This window comes from Chelonoidis abingdonii, chromosome 8 (assembly GCF_003597395.2).
Source record: "Chelonoidis abingdonii isolate Lonesome George chromosome 8, CheloAbing_2.0, whole genome shotgun sequence".
In the NCBI taxonomy this organism is placed as follows: Eukaryota; Metazoa; Chordata; order Testudines; family Testudinidae; genus Chelonoidis; species Chelonoidis abingdonii.
Genome location: NC_133776.1, coordinates 104211411 through 104230998, shown reverse-complemented (window position 1 = coordinate 104230998; position 19588 = coordinate 104211411). Strand labels below are relative to the sequence as shown.

Below are 19588 nucleotides of genomic sequence, written 5' to 3'. Positions count from 1 at the left end.
CTTTTAGTTATCTGTTTGGGAGGTAAGAGCGCTTGTCAGACTTTCTTTTGACCAATTTTAATAAGGGGTACTGGGTACATCTGATTTTTCAGACATTAGGCCCATCTTTTATTCAGTTTAAGTTTCCGCAATACCCCAGTTAGTATAGCCAAGGATGTATGTTTTCTGATAAATATTTAATTCATAATAATCATCTTACTTTCACATACCAATCTTTCATAAATTTGATTTAGTTCATCTTTGTTTTGACTTAATTCAACATTGCTTTAAAAAATTAAAAATGTACTCTCTCATTTTTCCAGACTTCAAATTTTGTATTAGCTGGCTGTTCCTGATGCTGTTTGGAATGGTGAGCTTCAGAAAACAGACTAATTTGTCTGTTGTATTTCAAGGATGCACATGCATCAAAAGACCTAGTTTTATTTCTATAATTTAGTATTTTATATTAACATTAATTATGCTAATATGATTTTAAGAACATTCAGAACCACACAGTCATTTGGGACTGCCCATGCTTTAAGAAGATTTGGTAGGAGAGTATAGTTGAAAATTTTGGATTTTCATCTATCTTTTTATGGTGCATAGCCTGAAAAACCTGTGTTTGATCAGAAGGCTTCGGTGATCTGAAGCTTAGATCCGATGAGCAAGTGTTATGCTGGACTTGGAGATGCTCGCTGCTTTTATAAAATAACTGAAATGAAAAGATGTATCTTTCCGAAATCCACAGTGCTTTCATTTGGCAGATCTTCAGTAGTCAGGCCAGACTGTAAAATCATGGGGGAAGAAATCAAATCTTTGTGTATGTTCATACAGCACCCAGGACAATGGGTGTTCTGAATTACTAGCTAGGAAAAAGGCTAGTGCATCTGTGAAATCGTCCTTGGGTGTATTTTATAAAGTGCAGTATCTGCCTAAATTGAGAGCCAGCTATGAAAGCTAGCTGAATTAAAATACAAAAAATAAACCACAGAAAGCTCAAAAAGTAGAGTATTATGACATTTCTTCAGAGAACACCCGAGCAGACTGAAATTTCAGAATAAGTTTTCCTTAACTCAGAAATCCATATTAGCATACCAGACAGACTCCCAAAGGGATGATGGAGAGGAAAGGATCCCTTCAAGATTTTAAAAACTTGCTTTTCCATTATCCTCTGCCTCCAAACAACTACAGTGAAACCCCGCTATAATGCGATGTTTGGGGTCCAAAAAATTCCATTGCGATAAATGCAGGGTCGCAGTATAGCGGGGTTTCAAGATGGTCAGTTTAACTCAGTGGTCCCCAATGCGGTGCACTGATGTGTGCTGTCTAGTAGGGGAGAGAAGCTGCGGCCCCGCACCTGCTGGGGACAGAGAACTCCGAGGCTGCAGGCGCCAGTGCTCTCCCCCCCCGGCAGGTGCGGGACCGCGGCTTTTCTCCGGCTTGGAGAGAAGCCGCGGCCCTGTGCCTGCCAGGGACAGAGAACTCCAGGGCTGTGGGCGCCGGTGCTCTCTGTCCCTGGCAGACACAGGGCTATGGCTTCTCTCCTCTGCTGGGCACTAAGCAGGGGCACCTCAATGTCCCAGCGGGTGCCATGGCATTGGGGACCACTGGTATTAGGCCGTAAAGAGGAGCCAACTTATGATCGCGTTAGATGCGATTTCGTGTTATGGCGGGGCGCGTTATTGCGAGGTTTGTCCACAAATAGGAAGCAGTTGTATAATGAGAACACTTTGTGTTCATAAAGTAGAGGTTTTTGCAGGGCTGTGCATAAGCATTTCACATAAAGGGTTTTTGCTTTGTTTTTAAAAGAAAGGTCAGTCCGTCAGCACTGATTCAGATATGAATATAAAGGGGTAATTAGAATGAACCTAAAGCACATTAAACTCCAAATTTGTCATTGCAATATAATCTACCGTAGTTACACTTAGTATTTCTGCTTGTTAGCCTACACAGAATAGTTCCCAAAGAAAAACTTTCAAACGTACAGAAAAAATTTTCATGACACTTTAGTAAATCAGTTTGATCCAGCCAATTAAAAAGAACACAGGAGACAGTTTACAAGTGCCTAAGCAACAAAGGAGTAGAAGTCCAGCTAGTCAAACAAATACATGTAATAATAGAAGAGTAACATGCCTGATTAATAAAATTTAAAGCTGATCAAAGAAAAGTAGTTTTTCTATTCAGTTTGCACATATGACAGCAGTCCATATAGAGCAATTTTCACCTGTGTTACTAATCAGTTTCAATTCCTTGTCTCAATCATCTTATCAATATTACTCCTAAGCTTCCTCTATGGGAAGTTCATTTGCATATACCTCCCCCAGGGCCCTGTAAGTGTGTGTTTAACTAGTATTTCAGCAGAAGTGAAGCTGCTGAAGTTTCAGCATTTATTTGGATACTAATATGTAACTTTGTTGGCGGTGGGGGAGAGGAAGGGAAATCTTTAATTCACAAATCTCTACATTTAAAATAAGATTGACATGGAGTTTCTGTACACCCTACAAGAATCAGAGAAAACGGATGCATGTCTCTCCCAAATGCCTGCGAATGAGCAAGGGAAGAAAAAAGGGTGACCAGGAGGATAGGTCTCTTCCCTCCCCCACTACACAACTTCTGCATGGACCCAGAGGAAGAGCAGAGAAAGTGGACAGTTAGGTACTTCCCCTGCAGAATGTCTGCCTGCAGTGAGGGAACTGGAAAGAAAAAACTAAGATGAACTGGAGAAAGGGGGAACTCCTAAGTTTATCTTCAGTCAAGCCGTGGTGACATGCACAGAGACATACACTGCTCCTGCGTATATTCACCAACAGCCACTGAGAGGCACGCGTGTTTCCTTGTCATATGTGCTGGTAACAAAGCAGCAGGAGAGAAGGACAAAGGAAGCTTCCAAAACAAATTAGAAAACAGAACTTGGAGATTGGGGGACAGAAGGGGAGTGTGGCAGTATAGTATCTAACATTGCTTTTGTTAGGTTTTGAGCTCTGACAGTATCATTTTAAGGTTAAAACTAAACAAAAAACACAATAGTTAAATAATATTGGGGACGAGGGGCAAGAACGAAGAGAGCTCTACATCCTAAGTTTTGCCCGAGTTAAGAAAACAATTAAAATTTAACCTATTTTAGTGTTATGACAAATAAAATTGAGACTTTGCCTCACATAGTTAACACAGCACTAATCAAATTTATGTAAGACTTTTCAGGTAAGCAGCACATAAGTTAAACAACACTTACCATAGTCAAGAACTACGTACGAGATTTTCAAAGGCACAGATGAGCAGTAAGTTCCTAACTCCTAATGATGGTCAGTGGAAGTTGGGCGTCTAATTTCTCTGAATATCCAAAGGTCCCTGGCTTTGGCTGCTACTTCAGCTGCTTCCACAAGCTCAAGTCTCAGCCTGGTTCCTCCTGCAGTTTCTCCCTCCCCACCAAGGCCACATGACAGGGACAGAAAGGAGGCACCACTTAGGTTCTACTTTCCCCAAAGTGCTGGGGAGACAATCTCCCCTGAACAGGTTGGGGTTCAAGGGGGTAATCCAGTCATATTGTAAAACTGTCACAGAGATTTGGAGGCCTGCACATGCTTTGTTGTGCTAAATATTAGAACACTGACAAGAACAACTCACTTAACAGTATTTTATTATACTGTTCACTGAAATTTATTCCTGCTTTGAACCTCCACCTAATATTGGTCCTATTAAATTTCTCTAAACTTTTGTTTAAATGTGTTAATGCATTAGGACAGGCTTGTAGCAGAAGTATTCAGGTGTTATAATACTCACAATTATTTTTCTTCCAATGTCCACTGCCATTATTTCCCCCCCCACACACATCAGTATTTCTGAACCAGTTTTTCACGTTTGATCCTCTGATTCTCTTCAGTCATTTACACCTGTTTCTCTTACATGTGCCTTCAATGAGAATGAAACACACACAGCAGAACATGGTATTTCCTCCTTCTAAAAATCAATGTGCACTAAGCTATTTAAATAAAAGGTGTGTGGAGTGTTGGGTTCCAGCTATTTCAATATGCAACTTCATTTTAAGCAACTGCACTGGGCTGGTGATGAGATATTAACACTGACTTTGTTTGAATAAAGATCTGATTCTGAAGTGGGATCTGCTAGTGTGGACCTCTCCTCCCAAAGTCCCATTACAAATTCAAACATGGCAGGTACTGTCCAAAATAAACAAGTTTTCTACAAGATAAAAAATAAACAAATCAGAGATTTGGAATTATCAGTATCATACTGATACAGATCATACAGCTGGATCATGCCGGGTTAAAGGGAGCAATTAAGGAAGGTAAGGACATTGCTGAGAAACTACATGACTTCTTTGCATCAGTCTTCAAAGGATGTTGAAGAGATACCAGACCCAGACCTATAATTTTCTTGTAATAGAGGTGAGATACTATCAAAGACTGCAGTGCCAGAAGATGACGTACTGAAGCAATCTGATCATTTAAAAAGCAACAAGTCACCAGGCCCAGCATGAATCCAAAAGTATGAAGTGACTGAATGGCTAAGAAAAATATGTAACCTCTAACCGAGAGCAGCTACTGTTCCAAAGGACTGAGAGTAACAGATGATGCACCTATATTTTAAAAAAGGACAGAGGTGAATCATGGAATTACAGACCAGTAAGCCTTACATCTATATGTGGAACAAACTGAAAAAATACACTTAACACACCTGGAAGATCATGGGCTAACCAGCACAGCTTCTGCCAAGGGAAGTAGTATCTCACTAATCTCTTGGAATTCTTTGAACATGTCAACAAATTTGTGGATAAAAAGAACTGGTTGACAATTTACTCAGGCTTTCAAAAGGCATTTGACAAAATTCTTCACAATCAGCTAAGTCCTCATAGATCAAAGAGACAAAAGTAAAGACAACAGAATGGTCTGTTTTCATCAAGGCATAAAGTTAATCATCAAGGTCCTCTATAATGTTTTATAGATTAACTATCTGAAATAGAAGTGAGTAATGAGGTAGCAAAATTTGCATTTGACAGTGTTATTTAGCTTAGTCAGAACCAGAAAGGATTGCAAAGAATTTGGAGAGACCTAAACCAGCTAGGTGTATGGGCAACATGATGGCAAATTAAATTCAGTGTTGATAAAAGCAAAGTAATGCACATTGTAGGCAAAAATTTAAACTACTTATACACCACCCTGAGTTTTACATTGGTTGTATCCATTCACTAGAGAGACCTAGGCATCACTGTGGACAGCTCAATGAAGACTGCTGCTCATTACGCACCTGCAGTTAAAACAGCTAGCAGGATAGTAGGCTGCATAAACAATGGAAAGCTGAATAATACAGAAAATATTATTATGCTTTTTTATAAATCAGGGTTGCAGCCTCATTTGGAATACTCTGAGCAGTACTGATCAGACCATCTCAAGACAGATAATGCAGAAAGATAACAAGAATGATGGGGGACGGATAGCTCACTGGTTTGAGCGTCAACCTGCCAAACCCAGAGTTGTGAGTTCAATCCTTGAGAGGGCCATTTAGGGATTTGGGCAAAAACCTGTCTGGGGACTGGTCCTGCTTTGAGCAGGGGGTTGGACTAGATGACCTCCTGAGGTCCCTCCCAACCCTGATATTCTATGATTCTAAGGCCTTGGCTACACTGGTGCTTTACAGCACTGCAACTTTCTCGCTCAGGGGTGTGGAAAAAAAAAACAAAACACAAAAACCCTGAGCACTGCAAGATACAGCATTGTAAAGCGCCAGTGTAAACAGTGCCGCAGCACTGGGAGCGTGGCTCCCAGCGCTGCAAGCTAATCCCCATGAGGAGGAGGAGTACGTGCAGCGCTGGGAGAGCTGACCACACTCACACTTCAAAGCACTCCCGCGGCAGCGCTTTGAAGTGTCGAGTGTAGCCAAGCCCTAATATAGACATGGGCAAATTCTTCTATGAAGAAAGTTGTTTACTTTAGAAAAAAATACATAAAGGACACAATAAAAGTATACAAAATAATCAAAGCTACAGAAGATAGACACTTCTCTTCTTTCCATCTAGCAACACAAGAACAAGGGGCACACTTTCAATTAAATTAAAAAAGTGTGGAAAATTCAAAACCAAGGAAAGGCAATACTTTTTCACATGTGCAATAAAACTGTGGAACTCACTGCCACATGAAGTCATTGAAGCCATGAACTTAGCAAGATTCAAAGAGGGACTGGAAATGTATATGGACAATAAGATTATAACAAAAGTTTTGGAAGGGATATTAAACGTTATTCTTTAGGACTTAAGACAATTTTCAATTATTAGAAAGCAAGGCAATAGGGATGCCAGATTAACCCACATTTGCAGGGTTCTACACATTCCTGTGAAGCAGCTGTTGCTGGCCACTGACAGACAGCATACTGGACTATCTCTAGAGTCTGATCCAGGATAGCAATTCCTTTATTCCTATCTGCAAGTTACTGCTAAAGAAGTTTTTAGTATATATTATAAGCTATCTACACATGCACTAACTCTGAAAACATGAGTTAAAAGAGATTCTGTTCTAGGATAATAGGAAATGAATATGGACAAAACATTGGAATTTGTTTCATGTTTCCAATAGGGTACATTTATAATATTTAACTGATGAAATGTGGGGAATTTTATAAAATGAGCTTTTTAAAAAGTACAAATAAAATGCTTTCTTGGAATGCTGTTCTAAAAAACTGATAGTCCATTTAGTAGGAAAAGTCAAGGAAATATAAATTGTAAGTTAGGTAAAAGAAATAGATCAGAACTAAATCTTTTGTCTCTGCATCACTGGTATAAACACAGACTACATCTAAGAGAAGGCTAGTTGAAAGTTTCAGTCCAATTCCTAAAACGACGGAGATCCATAAAACTCCAAGAAGCATTGCAGTTGGCAACCTCAGTTGTCATCTTTTAGATGATAAGCCCACGATTGACTGGATAGAATGAATGAGTAATTACCCCAGAGTAGTCCCCAAAACAGGGGTAGGAGACACACTGGCAGGCAGGCAGGCATTGCACAGCAGCTTCCATTCCTTTTTATGCTATAACTATTTTATTTTTCAGAACTTTTAGTCCAGCACCTTTCATGAGCAAGAAATGCACCAACATAATATGCTTCAGCTTCTGTAAGGTTAATTTACATGTATTATGATCTGCAGATTGCAAACTGAAGAACATCCGTCTTCAGTAAGAATCACATATTCTCTACTTCAGATGCACTTCACTCAATTTCTACAATAAAATCTAGACTCAACAAATTACAGAACAGTTTCTGGTTCTAAAATAACAGATTCTTTGAGTTCTTAGTATCTGGCAGCCAGCCAGTTACCTGCCACCATTCTTATCAATGTCAGTACCATCAAAAAAAAACAACCAAATAAACGAACAGAAAACCACCACACCACACTTCTATTTCATTCAAGAAGGTACAATTTGGTTAGAAGACTATGATGTAAATCATCAAACCAACATGCCCACAACTCCTCTCTTTGGGTGTAAACTTATCTGCATTATGTGAGAACATCAATTGATCCATCTAAAAGGGGCCAGATAAACAGGAAATAAACTGGGTCAAATAATGTCAGGAGCATCAGACAATGATACACCCTTCAAAATTGGTATGCTTGTTGACAGTCTCAGCAGAGACATCAAGGAATCAGAAGATAGGCTGTTTTAGCCTCCCCGTTACATCTTACGACAACCTCTCCATATCAGAGACACTTTTGAGGCAGGCACACTACAAAGCCCATCATTTACCTCCCTCTTTGTTAAGGCCGTGGAGGAGGGTAGCAGTTGAAGTGAATGAACTTGTGGTTAGTCCTCCGTCTACAGCAGTGTTTCTCAAATAGGGGTTACCGCTTGTGTAGGGAAAGCCCCTGGCAGCTGGGCCGATGTGTTTACCTACCCCGTCTTCAGGTCCAGCTAATTGTGGCTCCCACTGGCCGCAGATCGCTGCTCCAGGCCAATGGGAGCTGCTGGAAGTGGCGGCCAGTAAGTCCCTCGGCCCGCACCAAGAAACTCTGGTCTACAGGATGGGCATCCATAGCACTGGACAGGTGCTTATGGGCACATTTTTAATATCTGAAGAAAAAATAAATGAGGGCTGAAGTTTGGTGGGACAATGTCAGGATGTTTGCATATCTGCTTACTATGTGGTCCCTGTTCTGTGTATAAAGAATGTTAGTTTCAAGGGCTGTCAACATAGCATCTTTCACAAGCATCAAATTCACATGATTTTTTTTAAATGACTAAGATCACAAAAGTAAAAAAGCAAAAAACATAAGACACACTTCCTGTGTGTCAATCTGATAGTAGATTTACAAAAACAAAACAAAAACAAAAAACCACCACCACAACTCATTTCTTGGCCAAATCAAGACATCAGTGATGTAATAGACCTGTATGTTTAATTCCCATCAGACTTAACAGTGCCCACACAATGAGAGGATGTGGGCCTCAAGACTGTACTTACTTTGGTCTCAGCATTTCCTACTGGATATTCTCCAATTTACACAGATTCTCCAGTTTAAAGGTTTTGACAGATGCATAATCAGAGTTAAAGGGCCAGATTACTGTTGCTGCAAGATTATTGCAGGAAATAAGTTTTGCCACATAATATAATGAGATGCGATAAGATACCACAGGCCTTTGCTACAACACTTGCAATTCATGGTTCAGTAAGGCATTTAAAACTTCAGCATATCCAGGAGACCACACAAAAACTGGAGGAAGGGAAGTGTTCAAACCATCCTCTTACCCACATCCCCTTTCTGGATAGGACAATTCAGTTCAAGTTTAAATGAGCAACTGTGTGTCACACTGATTTACACTTAATTCAATAGACGTTTTATGAAATGTGAACTAGAAGTACTTCCAACTCAGTAAACAGAAATTGGTCTCTAGGGAGGAAGGATATTGTTGTGGTTAAGGCACAGAACCCTGAAGCTATAGTAGTAGTTCTAGGGTTCTGTTTTCAGCTCCACCACAAACCTTGAGCAAGTCAGTCACTTACAGACAAATTTTCAAAAACAGCATTTATTTTGCATGCCCATCTTGAAACACTTTGGGTCTGATTTTCAGCATGTTGAGCACAGGCAACTACCACTGTCTGTCACAGGATCTGTGGGTGCTCAGCACCGCTGGAAGAATGTCTCTAGATGAATAACTAAGAATCGAGGCAACAAAACAGTGAGCAATCTTAACCAGAACCACTGTGCTTCAAATTACATAGAACAAGATGAGGATTAATGCTTCCCTGTTTCACAGGCATGTTGTGATGTGAAGCTAATTTATTAATAGTGTTAAGTGCCATAGAAGTGCCTGTAAATAAATACAAATAGTGTAACAATAATGCAAATCTGATCCAAGAATCTAATGCTTCTTTAGAGAAAATCTGTAAGTAACAACTTTTGATGCACTCATAGAATACTAAAAATTCACTCACCAGTCAAAAGAAACAGATTAGATAACTCCAGAAACAACAAAACTACAAAGTTCTTGTTTATAAACAACTTTTGGAAAGATCTGTATAGGAGTTGAACTACAACCTATATGGTTTGAGGATTAATTCTTTAGTAGGTCCTGCATTAAACCAGTTCCACTGTATACAAATAGCAGAAGACTCACGGTGCCATTTGCCAATATTACTAACTATTTGAACAATTTCTTGATGCCATAAAAGCACATACAGCTCTTTGAGGCAGGGACCTCTTTGTATGTGTTTGCACAATATCTTACATGATGAAGCCTCAATTCCGATTAGGGACTGTAGGCACTACAGCAATATAAATCACTCAGGTCAGATTGGCATTCTGACAAAAGAGTCAGATAGCTATTAAATTTACACAAAATTGTGTTGACTTTGTATTTTAATTACTGTATACATTCAAAACCGTTTCAGTGGTATCTTATGATCAATGTATACCCATTAAATGTATGGACCCATGATGAACAGAATACAAGACAGAAGAAATCTTTTATTCACTATATCCATTTCCTCATAGATATTTTCATTGTTGAGTATTTACACATAGAAATGCTTAGTGTGTTGACAGGCACATTTTATACCCCTCCCCCTTTTAAAAAAAAAAACAACAAAAAAAAAACAACAGAAGATGTAGAGCTCTCACTCCGTAACCCATTTGTAAATTAATCTTGTGCATCCAATGTAAGACAATTAAAGCACTCTTGCCTATCCACATTCTGCATAGCATATGCAAATATACCACATGTGTCAGAGAATAAAACCATTAACAGACCTACTGCTGGATACTCCAAACATCCAGTTTCTTAGCAGGCCTTCACAAATCATTAAAAAAAAAGTGTGATCTTATTGAACAAGATTACCTATAACCCAACACACAAAATGCAGTCCACAACAAAGACTAACAACGAATAAGTATTTGATGAACCATGGGAGCACAGAACTGTCACAGATGGATGAAAGCACTACAATGGGCAGACTCTCATTTTCAAAATGATAAGCCAATTACCCACAATCCTATGAAAAATAGAAACAAATATCACTTTCTGTTTCCTACTAATACATGTTAAAAACCCTTACTACTTTTGATCAAAATACAGCAGACCTCAGTTAATCTCTTTCATTTTACCATCCTACCCTAATTAATTCACGTTCTGTGACCAGTCCAGTAGCAAATAAATTGAAAATTAAGAGTCTAAAAATACCCAATAAACCCCCCATAGCTTATAATGGAAACCAGGTTGTCTAGAGACTATATAGAAGCAAATACCTCCAATTAACCTCACATTTTAAGAGAGTCTAGATAAATTCAATGGTCTAGGTTCCCACATCCGTATTTAGTAACACGGTGAATACATTCAGTCCTGATCTGCACACTGTGTTCACAGACTGCGATGTGTGCACACCATGCCCCCACCTTACCCCTTACTCATAATGGGAAAGAGGCATATTGGAAAATCCCAAGCAACAATGCTGCATCATGAGGGACTTGCCACCCTGATGGGGCCAGAGCCCCCAAAATGGGACAAATGAGCCACAACTCTCAGGCCTGATTATTGAAACAGAGAAATAAGTGACTGCCTGTGTCCTACCCAAAGCGCAATCCCAACCGATCCCCCCCTGGAACATACCCTTCATATCTCCCCCCTACACATACTCAGCCCCCCTGGGACATACCCTTCCTATCTACCCCCAGCCTCTCTCTCCCTACATACACACAACCCCCAAAACACACACACACACATCCATGTCCCCCAGCCCCCTCCCTTCCTATGTCCCCCAGCCCATCTCCCCCCTACACACACTCAGCCCCCCTGGGACATACCCTTCATATCTCCCCCCAGTCCATCTCCCCCCCCATGGACATACCCTTCCTATCCCCCCCTAAACACACACCCCCCCCCAGGGACATACCCTTCCTATCCTTCCTCCCTACAACACACTCCCCCCCCATCATTGCATGGCATATCCTTCTATTCCCCCCCTACAACACTCCCTCCCCCCTATGGAATACCCTTCCTATACCCTCCTAACACACACGTCCTCCCCGCCCATTGGACATACCCTTCCTATCCCTTCCCTAACACACACTCCCTCCCCCTGGACCATACCCTTCCTATCCCACTCCATACACACACTCCCTCCCCCCATGGACATAACCCTTCTAACCCCTGTCCCCTACACACACCCCCCATGGACATAAACCCTTCCTAACACCACCCTACACACACTCCCCCCCCATCGGACATACCCTCCTATCCCCCTACACATCACTCCCCCCCGGACATACCCTTCCTAATCCCCCCACACACACTCCCCCGCCCGGACCATACCCTTCCTATCCCCCCCCTACAACACTCCCACCCGGAATACCCTTCCTATCCAACTCCCCCCACACACACTCCCCCCCGGACATAACCCTTCCGTCTCCCCCACACACACTGCCCCCCCCCATGGACCATATACCCTTCCTATCCCCCCCACACACACTCCCCCCATGGACATACCCTTCCTATCCCCCCCAACACACTCCCCCCCCCCATGACATACCCTTCCTATCCCCCCCCTACACAACACACCCCATGGACATACCCTTCCTATCCCCCCTACACAGGACTCCCCCCCGACATCCCATTCCCTGTCCCCCGCCTACACACACTCCCCCCCCCCCATGGAACATACCCTTCCATCCCCCCCCACATCACACTCCCACCCACACCCCGGACATACCTTCCTATCCCCCCCACCACAGCCACCACCCCCCCCTAGGACTACCCTTCCTATCCCTCCCCACACACCACTGCCCGCCCCCATGGACATACCCTTCCTATCCCCCCCACAACAACAATCCCCCCCCCGGACAACCTCTATCCCCGTCCATCCCTCCCCCGCACACACAGACACTCAGCCCCGCACCTGCTTGCGTGGTGTCGCTCAGGTCAGTAGCCAGCCGCCGGGGAAGTCCGGCGGAGCTCCTGCCGGCTGAGGCAACAGGAATTGCCCGACTGGCCGCCTCTACCAGGCCCGGTCCAGCTGCGCCGCCGTGTGGGCTGGGGCAGCCGGGCCGCGCCCCCTAGTGACGAGCCCGGTGGGGTAGGACAGGGTGAGGTGAGCGGGAAGCCGAAGGCCCGCCGTCCGCCTCCCTGGCCCGGCCGCATGTTAGTGCCGGAGACGGGCCGGCCGCCACACAAACCAGGGCTCGGCGCGCAAGCGCCGCCGGCCGGCCCGGGGCGCGCCTGGGGCGGGGCCGGCGCGCCGGCGCGGGGCGGCGTTCGGGGCGGGGCCGGGGCGCGCCCCAAGGTGTCGGCTTCGGCGCCCCAGCCCAGCTGGGCCCCGGCCGGCCTGAGGGCGGCGCTGTTAGGGTGGGGGCCGGGCGCTGTGGGGGCGCGCGGGGCCCCCGGCGGGCAGGGGGCGGGGCCCCCGGCGGGCAGGGGGCGGGGCCTGCTGCTGCTGCTCTCACTGCGGCCGCGTAACAATTCAAGGCACCTCCCGGCTTAGCCAGCGACCGCAGCCCGCCCGCCCCTCACACCGCGCGGTGAGACTCGCTCGGGCCAAGTCCTGCCTCTGAGACCAGGGCCGGGCTGGGCTTGCAAAGCCTCTGTCCCCTCGCCCTGCGCTGGGCCCGAGCCGGCAGACGGCCTGGCGGGCTCTGCCCCAGCACCGGGCACTCGCCGCACCAGATGTCCCGCCTTTGGGGTCTTTTTCTGGGCTAGGCTCCTGTTACCCCCCCACCCCATCCCGATTTTTCACATTTGCTGTCTGGCCACCCTGCCTGGCGCCTGGCCGCCTTGCCCTCCCCGCAGGTGGCTGTCTTTAAAGAGCACTTGGGGACATGTCAGAAGCCACGGGGGTGCTCTGCTCGCTCCCCGTGGGTATCACTCGGCTGCGTGCGCGTTCCCTCTGCGCGCGGCCCCAGCTCTGCGCAGACAGCTGGCACAGCAGCCCCGGAGAGAGCCCCGGTGACCACAGACTCTGGTAAGGTACGAAGGCACGTCGGCCAGGTTTATTGCCGTATGGACACAATAGTTCCCTGTAGGTTTCTTAGCCTAATTCAGGGCATACTACGAATATGTACCCACGGTCAATGGACTGGGCTTGGTTAGCGGTGGGACTTTCCACTGCCCCCTAGGCCGGACCAAGACACCGCCCCAGGGATACATTCTTTACACAGGTACAAACAAATTACACATCACTCCTGACGTACTGAGGTGCAACCCCTCTACGTAGTAAGGTGCCACCTCTTACCTTGTACATGTTGGTTCGATCAAAACAACTCTACCCATCATTTTACCCTTTTGCCACAGTCATTGGGATGGGTCAGCCTGTTCTTTCTTATCTGTGGGACGTTCCAGTATAAGGTGTTCTGGTACTGTGTTTATACTCAGTATGCTAGGTGAATGTATGTTTATGCAACATCAGCCCTTTCCTTGCCAACATCTGTGAACCGAGCCAGCTTCCAGCTCACAGCTTGACTTCGCTTTTTAGCTAAGTCTTGACCATTACTTTAGTTCAGGCCTCATACTGGGCCTTTATCAGGGCCTTCACTTACTACACCTTGTATTTACTGTGGTAACTCCAGCCACTCCTGGATATCCCTCTGGGCTGTGTTGTTAGCACACTGTGTATTTGCTACTGCACATTGTCAGTCTCGGCATAGGTGCAAACTGCAAGAAGACTATCAAGATCAAAATACACCAAGCCAGCAGCTCAACAGTTTCTGTTATCAGTGTGTAAGAATGTTACTTGCTACTTGTGAGTGTGGAGGCAAGTTTATGAGACTGAATGAGCAATATCAAAATTGTAGTACACAAATTTTACAATGTAAAAAAGCCAGAGTCAAAAGATGAACACCTGGAAAGTGATAAAGAATCGAAAGAAGATAAGTCTATCATTTAGTACACAAATTGATGGGAACTGAGGCAAGCAATAAGTCCGGGTTCAGCTGCTCTGCTGTAGCAGACACTCTAATGCCCTTAGAGGGCATAGTATGAGAAGTCTTGGAAATCATGATGATGTGAAATGAAGTGGGAAACCATCTGACTGGAGAACTGCTTTTTTTACTGCTGTAGGGCCATCTCAGAATATATTTGCCAGCTGTCCACCCATTTCCCCAAGGTATCTGTTTCCTGAAAAGGATGCAATAAATAATAGTCTTCTAAATGCATATGGAATCCTGGGCAAGTGACCTAGATATGGATAAACAATTTGATAAAGTTAAATGTGATAGAGCTTTCTATTGCATTTAGTGGTATAGTCCTTGGAGAGGGAATTACAGAACTACTGTGACAGTTTTTACTACGTATAGTCATCTTCCACATCACATTGTGTTATGGGCATTAAAAATCTTTGTAAAAACTATACAGTGCAAATATAATTAGTCATGAAAAGGTGAGAATTCCTGTTCAGTCATAACCAATCAATAGCCAATTTAAGAATAGGATCCATTCCTGCAACCTTACCCTCATGAGTAGTGCATTGACTTCACTGGCTGGGACAACTTGGATGAACAAGGATGCAGGATGGGGCCCATAGATTAATTTGTTAATTGCTCCAAAACCATTTAGCAAAATTTATAAAATGGAAGGTTTCACCGTGTACTCTGTTATACTGTCCAACATACGAATGCTTCTACAAAAAAAGGAGGCGTTGCAGTTTAAGGTAATCATAAAAATCTGTCCATAATTTATCCATAATAATCCAGTATTAAAGTATTCATTCTTAGACCAAATCATCTGCTGGGATAAATGGGCGAAACTTCAGTGGTGTTTCTCAGTTTGCACCAGCAGAGAATATAGTCTTCTGTAAAGCTGTATATTAGCAGAATGGATGTAAAGAAGAAATATCGAGTGGGTGTGGAATATAAGGAACTTTCAAAAGAACTGTAGGAGCATGTTGGTTTATGTTGTTGCAAGCTATCATCTTGCTAATAACATGGAGGAGGAAATGTACACTGTATTGAAAAGAAGGAGATTCGGTAAAGCTTGAAGGGTTACAGAATTTCCCTGAAAAAGCAAAGGATAGTCCCTTTTCAACCATCAGTGTGCCATCTATGAAAGTCTAGGGTACTTGCAGGGTAGACACGAAAGATCCATTTTCATCCTGTTTGATTAACCATTTGGCACAATCCTAGCCTACCATGGTGGCCATGCCAACTCTTAAATGACTATTATAAAACTGTTATTTAAAGAAGTATACATTAAGCCATAATACCAGTTGGGGGGGGGGGGGCTGTGAGAGAGAGAGAGAGAGAAATGTTTTACAAGAGGCTAGGCCAAACAATCAGAAATTCCTGTATACAGGAACGTAAATGCTATGGTGAAAACAAATCAGTAAGAGCATCTGTTCAATAACTATAGAGCATGATTATTATTTGTGATGTAGGAGAGAAAAAAAATCAATAAGAAATCTCATCAGACAATACAGAAGAGCAGAAATAAAGGATGCAGGTAAGGTTCTCACATGAAAGATAAATTAAGTAATGTTGAAGTGAATGTGGAAAAAAATATTGATGCTCAGACTCCAAATCTTGGATGCAAAGTGGAGGAATATAGAAGATCAGAAGCCACTGTTGCAATATCCTACGCTCTGTACTAATATTATTCGTACTTGTAAAGTTGTTTAACATTTTGTGATTAGCAGTGTCCTGGAATACTACCTCTTCTGCATGAGGAATTATCTAAATTGGTGCTCTGTAAATATGAGATACTGTATACATGTCAGTCAGAAAGAATCACATGGCTAGGCATGCTCCCAAGCAGAATAAGCCTAAAGTAAGATCCACAGAAGCAGATTTTCAGTAGATTGCACAGGGTGTGACAGAGAGCAGAATTTGTTTTCATATTTAGATCTTTCTATAGTTCCCTAAAGTGGAAATTTTATATATGCAATGTGACTAATTTTGAGGCTCTGAGGGAAATTGCTTCCATGAGCTCTATAAAGAAGACTAGCCTTCAGTCAGCAAGTTAGTCCATATGTCAATGTGAGGCAGCCGAAACATTATTAGTCAAAAGAGGAACAGCCCTTGAATATAGTGTGGGCAATATCTGTCTGAAATTCAGTAGTACAGAATTAGCCAGGATAAGGAAGGAAACTACCAAGGACTGAAAGATTTAGTTCTTTAGTGCTTTGACTGTTTAGCATGTTTAATGAGATTTATAGATTCTAAGGGCAGAAGTGACTATTGAAATCATCCAGTCTGACCTCCTGTATAACGCAGGCCATAGGAGTCCCCTAATGTAATTCCTAGGGCATATCTTTTAGAAAAACTTAATGAGGAAGCAGTTACGGATGTACAGACAATATGATCATGTCACTGCAAATAAACTGATTTTCTCCTACAAGAAATCCCAAGTCTGAAGGAAGTAGCATGAGAAGTGAAATAGGCAATTGTCATAAATAGTATCAGCGGCCCAGAACATCTGCTCTGCTCCAGCCTAAGTGAGAAAGGTCTTCTAATGCTATCTTAAACAGCCAACTGAAGATTTCCCAACATGGGAGAAAACAGAGGCAGTCCAATGCCAGCCATCCTCACAGTTCTTAGCATAAGTAGTATGTTGGGGTTGGGCCAGAGGACAGTGTGGCCAGAAATAGCAGGCCTTGCCTCTTTGCCACAACTTCCTTTGAAAATTATTGCAGCTGGCCACAATTTAAAGCAGCCTCCAGGCTGTTCTAAGTTGCACTGCGGGTAGAACTAGCACCTGGCTGGCACCAGGCTCAGGAGCACAAAAGTTGCATAAAGCTACCTTTGCCCCCTACTCTGAGTCCTGGCTAAAACACATTCAGTCATATGTGAGGATCAGGGCCAATATATCTACATAATCTCTAGTTGTCACAATTTTTTGTTAACGACTCCAGATCTGACTTCAAAGTCATATACAAATTTGTATCCTTAGGGTTCAGTCAGCTATTGGTTGGCTGAGTCTCAAACACTCTTGTGTTTGCAAGCATTATTTTGCATCGTGAGACTGCTATGTAACTGATCTCAGCATTCTTATGAGACTTCCTTTTTTGTTTTGTTTTGGGTTTTTTTGCACTAAAGCAGCATGGGAGCAGCACAACTCACAGGGAACTAACTGGTGGCAGTGTGGTAATTTAGATTAACATAGTGTTTGCATCTGGATTTCCAGGTTAAAACCCCTCACAGATTTGAAATACTTTTGAGTAGAAATGGAGTCAAGTGAGTATATTCAGAACAGGACCTACATTTTTGCAGAGTTTGGGGAATATTTGCATCAGAGGTTTTGGTTTGGCTCATTACCAAAAAGGCTGAGCCGCAAAGCCCATATCTCTGAGCTCTCCCAAAGATTAGGGGGCTCAGTTCTAGTGCTTCAGCTGAGGCCCACCCTCTACTCATGAGATTTTTTTTAAAAATATCATATCAACCAAATAGCAGTGGGAATAATCTGTCTTGTTTTAGAAGTTGAATGAGCTGTTGGTGAGTAGAGGCAGCTTCAGGGTATCACTAAACTCAGTGACTGTTTCTTTCAGATTTAGTGGAATTCTCTTTTCTATCTTTAATCTGTCAAAGTATCCATAAATTGTGGTCTCCAATGGCAACAATTTAGTGTATGCCATCAAGGGTTTATATCCTGGTGTGTTGCAGGAGCAACCACTTTATAGAAGCTATCTGGCCATGAAAGCATAATCCTAGTGGAGGGAAAACAATGAGTCCTTGCGGCAACTTAAAGACTAACAAATTTATTTGGGCATAAGCTTTCGGGAGTTCTAACCCACTTCCCAATTTGTTAGTCTCTAAGGTGCCACAAGGACTCCTCGTTGTTTTTGCTGATACAGATTAACACGGCTACTCCTCTGAAACCTAGTGGAGGGGAATCTTTTGATGGTACAGAGCTGATGCAGTGTCTCCTATGTCAATTTCCTTCCTGCTGCTGATGTAGGAATGAGGCCTGAGAAGAGAGGTAGGGCCAGGGCATCACTACACCAGTTGGCTGCTTTATTGAATCTTAGGGATTCTTGGCAAGTGAAACAATTTACAGCAGCCTAAAGATTGCTCTAAATTGCACTAGGAGATTGGCCCAGCTCTTGGAGAGCCCAGGTTGGGGAAGCATTAAGGCCAACTTTGCAAACCTCCATCTGAGCTATGCTCCTTGCCTATAGACATGGATGTGGGCAAAAATGTAGAATTGCAGTTATTTGAATTCCTCTCTAGTTTCAGTAACTTTAGAGATGAATAGGTGCCGCTCACACATCTCATAGAGCAATTATTTCAGGCAGGTTGTCTGAACTCTGTTTTACAGCATCATATTGAGTCATTTAGAAAGTTTTCTTAGAAACCATAAGAGCTATTACTTTAGTGAAAGATTAATTCAGGGGAGAAAATGCTTGGAGGCCACCAGAGAAGTACCGATACAGCATATATCAAGTACTGGCTCAATCCCACCTATGGACAAATGCTGCCTTTAGCTCACTCACACAATAAAAAGTATAAGTAGCAAATAGGATGGGCTAAATGAAATGGCTGAGGCATCATTAATAAAGAGAATCGTTATTTGAAATGATGGTATGGTCATCATAGCTACAGCTCAAAAATTAACTATTATGAGAGGGTGCCTATGATTTCCAGGTTTCTAAGTGAGAAACAGGTAGGAAAACCAGTGTTCACTTGAGAGTTTCTGGTAAATGAATCCAATCTTTTGTTTGATGTCTGGGATTCTGAAGTCTAATTTTACCCACTTATTATTCCACTTGTTCTGTCTGCTGTCATATCTTTCACCATTTTTTCTCACTATCCTTCCAGTTTGTCTTTATTAACAAGCCCTCCATTTCCTCCCTCTCTTTATTGCTTCTTCCCCACAGTGCTGAAAAACAAACAAACCACACCTCTAGTTTTCAGGATGCTGAAAACCACTACAAAGTGTCCAGCTCTTGTGGATAACTTCCACTTTGAGAATCTTTGTGGTTATCCACATCCGTTGTACATGAACTTCACCTTGTCTAGTCCGCGATTTAAGGTATGGTGTTATGTGCTAGCACACATATAATTTTAGAAGTTCAATATATACAAGCCACCCTGCCTTTAACAAGTGTCTGAGTTAGAGCCTGAGGAAGCCATGTCTAGATAAGGCCTTTGTGCATGTGTGTCTGCCCTCTAGCATGCCTGCAACACGTCATAT

At 43.1% G+C, this 19588-nt stretch overlaps 1 protein-coding gene across 2 annotated transcripts in view; it reads right to left on the bottom strand.

Annotated features, from left to right (window-relative positions):
* Nucleotides 1-12673, bottom strand: part of LRCH2 (leucine rich repeats and calponin homology domain containing 2) — a 98256-nt gene extending 85583 nt beyond the window's left edge. The window contains exon 1 of one of the 2 annotated variants that reach the window (XM_075068914.1): nucleotides 12372-12673. The gene's annotated coding sequence lies outside the window, so the exon portion shown is untranslated. The remainder of the gene's footprint in view (nucleotides 1-12371) is intronic. The other variant, XM_032776458.2, reaches the window with a different exon arrangement.
* Between the last annotated feature and the right edge of the window lie 6915 nt (nucleotides 12674-19588).